The following is a 12,365-nucleotide window of genomic DNA, read 5'->3' as shown; positions in this document are numbered from 1 at the left end:
GCTAAGTGTTACCTCTGCATGGTTGGATCTGAGTCAGTGTCTCTGGGACATCGTCCGACCAAAGGGAGTCGGGATGGAGCGCCAGTGAGGTGCGGAAAGCCAGTACTCGCCGACTGATGGCGACACACATGAACTGTCCGATGGAAGGAGACTGGGGTGGGAACGACCGTTAGTTGGTCGTTCGGTCGGTCGACTCATCAGGCGACATGTGTTTGTTTCTTCTTTTTTTGACCGTTCGTGGGCCTCGTTAGTTGGTCATCTTGCCGGACGTGGGTCAGTTCTTTGCTTGTGCAGAAATGTCGAGGTGGCCAATGGGCAAGTGTTCCCTCTGCATGTTTGAGTCCGGACCAGTGTGCCCGTGTCGCTGTGTCTCCGAGTTCTGAACGGACGTCAAGGGAGTCGGGATGGAGCTGCATTGAGCTCCAGACAGCCATGACACGCCCGACCGTTGCCGACACACATTACTTGAGTGGGGACGACCTTGGTTGATCGTTCGGTTGGTCTTCTCATCGGACGTCGTGTATATGGTCGCCGACCGCTTATGGAAACTCTGTGTATGTCGACTTGTGGTTTCTCCTTGTTGTTCCACAGTGATTCGTTTTAGCATTGTAAGAGTCCTTGGTGCGAGTGTTTATGTGGAACTGTGTGTAGCTTCTGTGATTTGCACTGAGCCGGTATTAAGGCTGTCTGCGTACTGGAGTACCCAGTCGGTTGCTTGAGACAGAGCAGCAAGGTCATTAGCATAGTGTTCCGCAGTCTGTTTTTCCTCGCCGTGTTGATGCTAACTGTACCGCGTGTAGTTCGACAGCCTTTGGAGTTGTTCATATTTTTGAGTGGTTATTGTGCCTTGGCTGTCTGTTGACGCCAATTTTGAAGACATAGTGCTGCTGGTATCTTCGTCCTCACTGATATTTTCTGTTGTCGTGCCGTTGGTCGGCGGAAGGGAATTGATCAGGTTGTTGGTTGGTCCTTCAGCCGTTTCTGGGTCAGGTTGCCATCTGATTATTTAGTCTTACTCTTGGCTGCCTGTCTCACCGAAGCTTATGTTACAGTTACCTCCTCAGGCCGACCCTTGGAACAGATCTGACCACCATTGTTCTGTTGTTTTTAGATTGTGATTTTTGTCTCAAGTACTGTGTGAAGCGTTCAGTTGCCTATTAATTTAGCTTGTTTTAATTTTAAAACAAGGCCTTCAGCTGTCTTAAGTTAAAACCTTGAAGATTCTTGTTTGAACTAATTTTTTTTAAAAAAGAAAGAAAGGGGAATTTTGCTCTTTTGTAAATCTGTGTTATCCAGGCCTTAAACCTTGAGTTGTTCTATTCCAGTGCGTGGCCTTCAGCGGAGTATTTATGTCATTTTTTTCCTTTTTTTAACTAAGACCTTCAGTTGTGTGTATTCCTTAAAGCAATTTTAATAATTTGCGTTTGGGCCTTCAGCTGTATTGTTTTTGAATCCTTTTAAGGGCACATGTGATTAAGTGCTTTTGGGGAAATAAAGTCTGTGTGTTTTGTGCAACTAACAGTAACTGATTTTGGCCCCATTCCACAACCACAACCTGATCCACTCTGTCCTGTGAAATCAGATTTCAGTGACCCAAAGCTTCAGTGTTAATTTCATCTTTTAGTACAAAACCTTTGTAATCTTTTCCTATTAGACACGGAAATTACATTCGCAAATGTAACAAATTGTTTCCTTGTTACAGCAAAAATATAACAAGTGTAACAAGTTCCCCCATGTATTACCTCCAGGTGTTGTACGAAAATGCTCCATATATTACTATGCTTACAAAACACATCGGCAAATCCATATACTGTTTTTAAAGTAATTTTATACCTGATTGAACTTTTCATGACGTAGAAAGTGAATAAAAATATCCTTGTTGTAAAATGAAATTAAAATTTTATATTAATACCTCCATCTGAGCCACCAAGGGCACAGAGGATGGTGCTAGTGCAGGGAGTATCTGGATCATGCCTCCCGTGGTAGAGCGTCTGCCGTGTAAGCAGGAGATCTCTGTCCCCGTTGATATATATCAACTCCCATCAGCAGCTGAAGGTATTAATATATAATTTTAATTTCGTTTTAGACGGCTGCAGGTCATCAATGGTGTCTGTTCTTCCAGACATACTGGAAAGAACATACACTATATCCACCTAAGTATACTGTTGGAAAATGGTTGATTTATTTATGCATATACATAAATAAAAGAACATCATTGTTTAGTTTTTGCCGTTTTCGGATATTCTACATATTTTTACCAACCATACTACTACTAGTAGTAGAAGTACTATAACCACCTTTTCATGATAAACATCAGTAAAACTGCAGCTTGATGGAATCATTGTATCTCGTATTCTTTGTATAACATCTGTATGTTCTTGCAAAAACAGTTATATCTATTTGCTGGCAGGCTTACGATTTTTTAGCTATGCAACTTCGATTCGTTGACGTTTGCTATAAATTCCTTTGACTCTCAAAGATCTGTTTCATTAACTGACCCTCACCCATTATTCAGGAGGGGCAATTTGTCTTTGAATTGGACACTTTCCAGAATTTCTATATATTCGAGTTGCTCTGAGAACTTTGTACAGTTTCTATGAGCATCCCATCTCTTGTTGTTTGGAAAGCATGAAGTATCTGATGTAGTTTGCATTTGCAAATCCACTTTTTCTTTTCTCAAGTTACAGATGAGAAACTGATACAAAATGATATGGTAAGCATGCAAGGGAGTGATGCATGACAAAAGGAAATAGGCATTCAGAATCGAAGTAGTATTCTGCTGCCATAACCTGAGAGTGGCTGTCAGCTGCTGTATCCCGTGACACCAGTAACTGACGGTGTGTATGTGAAGTGGGTGACTGCCAGTACCCAGAACACGTGGTTGACACAATTGTGAGGCACTGATGGTAATTTTACAGGATGAGGATATGATGTTAGTTGACAGGGTGACTAACATTACCCTGCAAAAGCATACACACATCTTAGTCAGCCTCGCTTACATTGCTGAGCAAGTTACAAATCATTCTGAGTAGTCCAGACTAGTTCTGGTTGGTTCCAACATATCATATCATCATGTTACATCAAAATTGTAACAAACTGACATGAACTTGTGAGAAAGTGCCTTTTTCATAGCAAAAACGTAACTGTAAAAAATTGCTCTTCTTATTAGAGAGAAATTGTAATAAATTGTGACTGTTTCTGTAAAAGTGTAACAAATTATGCAATGTTACATCAAAAACGTAGCAAATTGCCCAATACATCACTATATTACATCAAAATTATATGTGACTGCCATTACCTACTTTGTACTGTTGAATGTGGCAATCACAGAATGGAACAGATTGAAATTACATTCACAGAGAGCGTTAAAAAACGGGGTGTCATTATCTTGAATGAAACTGGGGCAATAGTGATCAGTTATTATGGTGTCCATTGTTACTCCCAAGTACTATTGAATGTGACATTGCTGGTCAGTTGAAATTGTAAGTGACATTATACACATTTGCATTTACCTCAGCCCAGCAAAATATGACATGCATAGAGATTGTATCAATGCACATACACAGACAACAGGAAGTGTAATCACGATGCCAACTAAGCAAGATGAGACTTGTTCCGGCAAATTGTAACTTGTTCTAGTAAGCAAAAGCGAATAGACAGTAAGTGATACCAGCAAATCAATACTTGTTTCAACAAGCTTAGTAAAATTTGTGGCATCATGTGTGCAGATCAGTGTGCTATTCATGACATCATAGCCACACCCCCTTTGTTATGACGTCTTATTCATGTTACACAGGGGTCTCTGACTGTGACTGCAATATGTCATAATCCAAAATGGCAGAATCCACATTATCATGATGGTATTTGTTTAAAAGGCCAGTACAGACTTAGATCAGCTGTTTTGTTTTACTGACTGGTGTAAAACTACTGTGGCATCATGGATTCCTCTATCTTGAATTGTGACATCATATGATTAAGGTCACTGACCCATGTGAGACTTTATGATGCTTTCAAGTAAAGGAAGTGTGGCTGTGGTCTCATTGGTAGGCTACTGACATGCACATGTGACATCATGAATGTCTGCTTTTGGAACAAGTTTTGATGTGCGACACAACTTGTCAGAACATGTCTCAGCTTGCTACGTCAGTGTCATGATTAAACATGCTCATGTCTGCACATGCACATTAATGCAATCTCTTAGCACGTCGTATTTCGCTATGTCAAAATAAATGCATGTGCAAGGTAATGATAATCATCATTTCAAATGACCATCATTACCCCACCCAGTAGTATTTGGTGGTTAATGACAGTCGCCATATAGGCCAACCATCATAGCCCCAGTTACAGTCAAGGTAATGGCACCCTGTTGTTTTACTGGTCTCTGTGAATCAAATTGCAATTTGTTCCACTTTATTCTGTCATTGCCCCACTTCATACACTCCTGGAAATGGAAAAAAGAACACATTGACACCGGTGTGTCAGACCCACCATATTTGCCCCGGACACTGCGAGAGGGCTGTACAAGCAATGATCACACGCACGGCACAGCGGACACACCAGGAACCGCGGTGTTGGCCGTCGAATGGCGCTAGCTGCGCAGCATTTGTGCACCGCCGCCGTCAGTGTCAGCCAGTTTGCCGTGGCATACGGAGCTCCATCGCAGTCTTTAACACTGGTAGCATGCCGCGACAGCGTGGACGTGAACCGTATGTGCAGTTGACGGACTTTGGGCGAGGGCGTATAGTGGGCATGCGGGAGGCCGGGTGGACGTACCGCCGAATTGCTCAACACGTGGGGCGTGAGGTCTCTACAGTACATCGATGTTGTCGCCAGTGGTCGACGTAAGGTGCACGAGCCCGTCGACCTGGGACCGGACCGCAGCGACGCATGGATGCACGCCAAGACCGTAGGATCCTACGCAGTGCCGTAGGGGACTGCACCGCCACTTCCCAGCAAATTAGGGACACTGTTGCTCCTGGGGTATCGGCGAGGACCATTCGCAACCGTCTCCATGAAGCTGGGCTACGGTCCCGCACACCGTTAGGCTGTCTTCCGCTCACGCCCCAACATTGTGCAGCCCGCCTCCAGTGGTGTCGCGACAGGCGTGAATGGAGGGACGAATGGAGACGTGTCGTCTTCAGCGATGAGAGTCGCTTCTGCCTTGGTGCCAATGATGGTCATATGCGTGTTTGGCGCCGTGCAGGTGAGCGCCACAATCAGGACTGCATATGACCGAGGCACACAGGGCCAACACCCGGCATCATGGTGTGGGGAGCGATCTCCTACACTGGCCGTACACCTCTGGTGATCGTCGAGGGGACACTGAATAGTGCACAGTACATCCAAACCGTCATGGAACCCATCGTTCTACCATTCCTTGACCGGCAAGGGAACTTGCTGTTCCAACAGGACAATGCACGTCCGCATGTATCCCGTGCCACCCAACGTGCTCTAGAAGGTGTAAGTCAACTACTCTGGCCAGCAAGAACTCCGGATCTGTCCCCCATTGAGCATGTTTGGGACTGGATGAAGCGTCGTCTCACGCGGTCTGCACGTCCAGCACGAACGCTGGTCCAACTGAGGCGCCAGGTGGAAATGGCATGGCAAGCCGTTCCACAGGACTACATCCAGCATCTCTACGATCGTCTCCATGGGAGAATATCAGCCTGCATTGCTGCGAAAGGTGGATATACACTGTACTAGTGCCGACATTGTGCATGCTCTGTTGCCTGTGTCTATGTGCGTGTGGTTCTGTCAGTGTGATCATGTGATGTGTCTGACCCCAGGAATGTGTCAATAAAGTTTCGCCTTCCCGGGACAATGATTTCACGGTGTTCTTATTTCAATTTCCAGGAGTGTATTATCCAGTAGTAATGGAAGTCAAACATGTTTTTGGTATAACTTGGTGCTGTATGATGCAATTTGTTAGTTTTACTGTATCAGTTGCAATCCAATAAAATTTTGCTACAACAAGAAGGGCAAATTTTTACTTTTACATTGTTACTATGAAGGGGCTACTTGTTACAGTTGCACATAATATGCAACAAATTATTCCAGTTTCATGTAACAGGCATCAGTTTCTTACAATAAATGTGACTTGTTAGAACCAGTCAGAACTAGTCAGATCTACTCAGTATGATCCAGATCTTGTTGAATGATGGAAGGGAGGCCATGCTAAGATGTTTAAGTATGCTTATTTAGGATAATAGTAATTAGCTTGTCACTGAACATCATTTACCCACCTTGCAAATTGATCATCATTGTCCCACAATAGTATGAACCATGTGTTCTGAGTACTGGCTGTCTCTCACTGCACATACACAGTCAGACAAAGGTATTACAAACATAGGGGGATATGGGGGTGGGGTGGGAGAATGATCGTTCACCCCCCCCCCCCTCCAAACAGCACAGGCACCACTGTTGAAAAAGATTGGGTCTTCAAAGCTCAGATTGTGACTTTCATCTCCTCAGTCAATTTGATCATAAACCTGAGTTGATGAACCATTCAAACCAAGACGATGAGTGAAAGTCTGAGGAGGGAGACTGGCAACAAAAGTGTTTGGTTAGCCATGTGTGGGCTAGAATGAGGTATCTGGGACTTGAGTCTCACTGCTGCGAAATGTGTTATGGTTTTCGACGACACTTGGCTGAACTCGGCCATTGTCGATGAGGAATGGTTAGGTAAGTTCGGCAGTACTTTTATGCAGGAAGAAAATGAGAATTGATTACGACTAAGTGAAGCGACTCAGAGAAAGCGTGAAATGGTGGCTGTAACGACTGTCAATGGTACTAAAATGTGCGGTCAATGACTCAATACAGTGTATGTCGCTAGTAATTCGTACTCTTTCCTGTGCGGCATAATTTAGGGGGTGGCAAGTTATGGACAAAATTTTAGGTTTAGGTTACAAATAAATTATTTTTGTCTGATAAATTTTAATAAAGGTAATTGTCGTAGAACAATACACACATAAAATGAGTGCAATCAAAAAGTATTACAATTCAATGAGACTGGAGTTATTCCAGGTTGACAGGGCTGTATACTACTACATCTATTGTTTAACATTTGCTGCGAAGCATTTTTCAGGGAAATTTTGGCAGAAGAAAGCTATGGGATCATTATAAACGGAAAGATAATTAGTAATGTTAGGTACAAATCTGACACTGTCACCATAGAAAATGATCTGCAAAGCACTCCAACACACAACTGACAATTTCGTCATGTGCTTCAAAGAGTTTGGCCTGTGTGTCAACACTTCCAAGATCAAAGAAAACTTCTCTAAGTGAGAATCCAAGAGATATTGTCAATAAATGAAACAAGATTGTATCCTCCTTGAAATACTTGGGCACTCTCGTAGCATAACTGGATGCATAGTGTAACTGGAAGAATGAGGTCAGACCTGACATAGAACAGACCAGCAGTCATTTTGTTAGCATGGAAAGATTAGTTGCTATACATCTCCATTTTTCTCTATCGATGCGAACTGTGGACACTTGACCAATATCTAGATAAAGGAACTGCTGCTTTTGAAATGCATCTGTACTGTCGTCCCTCTTCAAACGAAGATGTTCTTCATCATATGAAAAGCAAGAACGAAGGAAAACTCAACATCTGGGACACACTATAATAGGAGAAAGATACCAAATATTACAACTCGTCATTGAAGAGAAAATACGAGGGAAAATGTTTATTGGAGGAAGATGGAACTCGTTGTTGAAGGATATTCTCAGGTAATACACTTGCTCATCAGAAGATGCCTTCCATGCTGCAACGTCATTTCAAACACTGTGTTTGGGGACCATCAATGTCATTTAGGAGAGTGCACTTTATGTCCCCACAATGCCTCTTATAACAGAGGTACGAGAAACACTAAGTGACGAAAGCATTTAGTTTGCGAATTTCAAAACGAGGTCACAGCGAGATATTACATTTTCAGCTTGGGAAACTGGAGCGATTAGGGTGGAAATTTCGTTAGCTAGTAATTGGCGACTTATGTACGTGTTTGAAAAATTTATTTCACATTTCAAAATAAAGCATTTCAGTGAGCAATCCTAAAACTGAGAACCACTTCAGGGGTGTTCTTAGATGTTATTTGAAGTTCAGTTGACTTTTGAAGTGTTTTTGACCCTCTTCTTATGCATTTGGAGCTGAGTCAGAACACTGAATTTTGATGTGTCACTTGACGTATCGTGTGTTAATTTATCTTTAATGTAACTCGGTCGCCGTTATTTATCTTCTTTATGAGGAGGTCCTGCAAAGCAGTATCTCCATTGAATCATACATAGCCCTGGAAAGACTTGAACTCTTCTCCTTTGAAGCTGTTATTCATGGAAGGAGAAATCGTATCCCCTCTAATTGTGAAATGACATTAACACTTCGCCATTGAGTGCCTTGTATTTGTTTTAGTGGGTGTACACATCACAATTACCTTTTAACGTTGAACAGATACAATTTAATTCAAATGTAACATCTGCCTTGAAGCCTCAAAAAGAAGTATCCTAAGTAAAACTCACTTCCTTTTCCCACAGCTGCGTCTGTCTGCTCATTGACAGTCAAAGCATCACCAAACAGCGACGTCAAAACATAAAAGGCCACAGCTACAACACGTGAACACATTTATTCGCCATTGCGCCTTGCCAATTACTCGAACGGCACACTTTTCCATACAACTCTACACAAATGTGAAACAGAACGATTTCACATGGAATGTGTTTTGCAATTTATTCTCTATCTGATACTACTTTACTATTTTATCACGATAATCTTTCCTGGTCATAAATTGGGAGTGGAAAATTTCGTTTGCCTAAACAGCATGTAATACTACATTTTCAATGCATAATTTCTGTTTTATTTTATAAAAAAATTGTTTACACAACTTTAATCACGAAATATTGCATATATATTAACATTCCTCTACCTGGACACGAAAAATTTGGGTTTCATAGAAGACAATATTAATTAGAATAGAGATGGTGTCTTTCAGTTTTGAATTTTTTAAATCATCAATATCCTTCACTTTTATTTCTTCTAGTTTGCTGAGGAGCTACACAGTTCTTGTGCTGTTAAGTCGCCATAACATGAATATTTGCCCACAGATTTCAGGTCCAGTTCAATTCAGGCTCTGTAACCTTTGAAAAACGTGAACACACTGGGAATGCAGGTTTCTGGAAAAAATATTTTATTGCGGCAACAGTATTTACCAAACAAAGTGCACAGGGAGCATATCATTATCACTGTCCGTCGAGTATAAACCCGAATGTAGACTCTGAAGTAAATCGTTCTTGAATTACGAATCCTCGAGAGGCATTCAGTAAGCAATTGCTATTGACACCCAGAATGACAGACACAATAACCAAACAGAAAACATGGGATGTACAAAACATATTAAAATTCACAATAACTAATGAACAATACAGAGAGATGTTAAAACTTATTAGGAAACACAGAGCTCCTCAAGGCTGGTGCAGAGGCTTGTTGACATGGTAAACATGCTAGTGAAGAGTAGTTAGTTGTCTGGAGGAACTGTGTTGCTATTAATTTAATGATATTTTTCAGATGCCAGACAAGTCTTGGTGTCGTGTCCCAGGATGCTGAAGCAATTACTGATACAGTGACGATAAAAGCTATTTCACAGTGTTGCGGTTCCCAAGAGATACGGATATGCTTCGTGAGTGGTTAAAAGCCATTCCAAGAAAAGACTGGTTGCCTTCCAAGAGATCTGTGGTAACCACTGCGAAGAAGGAGATTTAATAAACTTCAATACTTTTAAAGATGTTCAAGGAAACGAGGAGAAATACCCAAGGGTTCGACCCAAAATTAAGAGACATCGCAATACCAAGAAAATTTTACAGACTCCTGTGAAACTGTAGGTAGAACAGGGTATTTGACTGTTTTCTGGAAATCGTCTTAAACGGTTAATTATGTCATTTTATGTTCATAATATACGTTTTTTCCTTCTTGAATTTCAATATTCATTTATAAAAAACGAAATGAAATCCAAATAATTTGAAAGCCCACTAAAACGCACAATTAGAGACATGTGATGACTGTGACGTCATTGACTACCTCGCTGTTCCTACTGACATAAAGCTAATTCACTGTGATGCGTTGTTTCGGAATTTACGTTCCGGAAAATGGATTAAAATGGTATCTTGCACCTCACTCCACGAACACATTCATAGCAACTCTTGAAAAATTATTTTTAAATATTTCAGAGAATGAGAATGTTCGTAAAAATTTGTTTCAGTGGCAAAATGCCACCACAGTGGTGCCTAAATTCCCTTACTTAATTAAAAAGGTCTAGCACTCTGTAGTTAACAATAATTTATCTCCAAGATATTCTATCGCAGTGTTACAAAGAAGGATAGCGTGAGTCAATGAAATTAAACTCTTAGTAAAAATTATCGTTTACTCACTTCTTTGCACACCATTGATAGCTCGATTTGTAGAGAGGTGGACAGTCTAATATTGCAAATAACATATTGTCTGAGTGACAGTTTGGGTTTCTTAGGGATTCTGATATAGAGAAAGCTATTTACGCTAACAATGAGAATGTACTTAATTCATTAGGTAAGAAATTTGAGGCTACTGGAATTTCCTGTGACCTGTGAAAAGCCTTTGACTGCGTGAATCACAGCATTCTCTTAAGTAAATTAGAATATTATGGTGTCACCGGCAATGCTGCGAAATGATTCGACTCTTACCTAACTAACAGGAAACAAAGGGTGTCGTTGTAAAATACCTGTACAGTAATCAGTCTCCATCTGACTGGGAATTCATTACATGTGGTGTTTCTCAACGTTCCATCTTGGGTTACTTGTTTTTTCTTGTGTACATACAGGATGTTTCACTAAATGTGTTTGCCTCTGTGAGTTATGAAGTAATAGGCGACGGAAATATTTATTGTGGTAGGTCACCATTAGAAAGGTTACACTGTTTGCGGAGCTATTAACATATGGTTCAAATGGCTCTGAGCACTATGGGACTTAACATCTGAGGTCATCAGTCCCCTAGAACTTAGAACTACTTAAACCTAACTACCCTAAGGACATCACACACATCCATGCCCGAGGCAGGATTCGAACCTGCTACCATAGCGGTCTCGCCGTTCCAAACTGAAGCGCCTAGAACCGCTCGGACACTCCGGCCGGCAGCTATTAACATAATTTATTGTGTCATTATCCAAGGAGTTACAGAAATATGATACAATTTTTTAAATGGAACAATAGTTGTTTCTATTATGTACTGGAGTCAGTAACACCAGCTGTGTATACAACAATTTTAATTGCATTCTTATCACTTTTAATTTGGGAGCTAAAACCCTTCAAACTTTCAGGGGCAGATACCACACGCCGTACATAATACATGGCTGAGTGGTGGGTGACGGATGTTCTGGCGGTGGGACGTTGTTTTAAATGAGATGTTCAAATGTGTGTCCATGTTCTTGAATGCACAACGTAATGCGCCTTCTAAAGGATCTGCTGACGAGATGTAACATCGCCGGTGTCATGGAGCAACATGCATCCTCGATGCGCCATTTTAGATCATCTGGGGATGTGTGCTCAGTGACATAAACACGATCCTTTAGATATCCACACCAAAAGAAAACTAATGGTGTTAAATTGGGCGACCTTGCGGGCCATGAATGAGGACCATGGCGCCCCAGTCACCTTTCTGCAAACCTGTTGTTTAGTTCTTCCACAACAGCACATGCAGAATGGGCTGGGTGACCATGGTGCTGCATCCACTTATGGACTCTCGTGTGTAGACCCACATGTTCAAGGAGTCCACCTAAACTGTCGATTATAAACATGCGATATAACTAACCTGTCAGTGTACCTGGGAAGTAGTGTGGACTGATGATATCATCCCCAAAAATTCCACACCATACATTAATAGACCACCTACGTTGACGGTCTATAGGTTATACCCACTGGGATTGCCTGCGGCCCAGTAGTGCACATTATGGCGATTCACAGTACCATAATTTGTGAACGTGGACTCACCAGAGAACATAACACCTTGTAAAGACTCCAGCGTGAAATTACACATGGCCCATTCACAGAATGTAACTCTCGCATGGAAATCGTTCCCATGCAGCTCCTGGGTGAGCTAAAACAAACCCCTCCGTCTCCTCACTTCTTGAAGTTCTTTGTCTGTTGCTGTGGCGCATTACCAAACCGCCTGTTTCCCGAAGTCGTTGTTCGGCATGTAAGAATGTAATGGCTGCTGGAGCACTTTGACTAGGATATCTCACGGTGTACGCCATGGCTGCTTCAGTGGCATCGTGACGGCAGTCGCCGAGCATCAGCAACATGTCATCATACTCGTTGTTCATGTATGCCATCTTCATCAGATGTTAGTAACT

The sequence above is a fragment of the Schistocerca gregaria genome, chromosome 3, assembly GCF_023897955.1.
Source record: "Schistocerca gregaria isolate iqSchGreg1 chromosome 3, iqSchGreg1.2, whole genome shotgun sequence".
Classification (NCBI taxonomy): Eukaryota; Metazoa; Arthropoda; class Insecta; order Orthoptera; family Acrididae; genus Schistocerca; species Schistocerca gregaria.
This window is presented reverse-complemented; position numbering follows the sequence as displayed.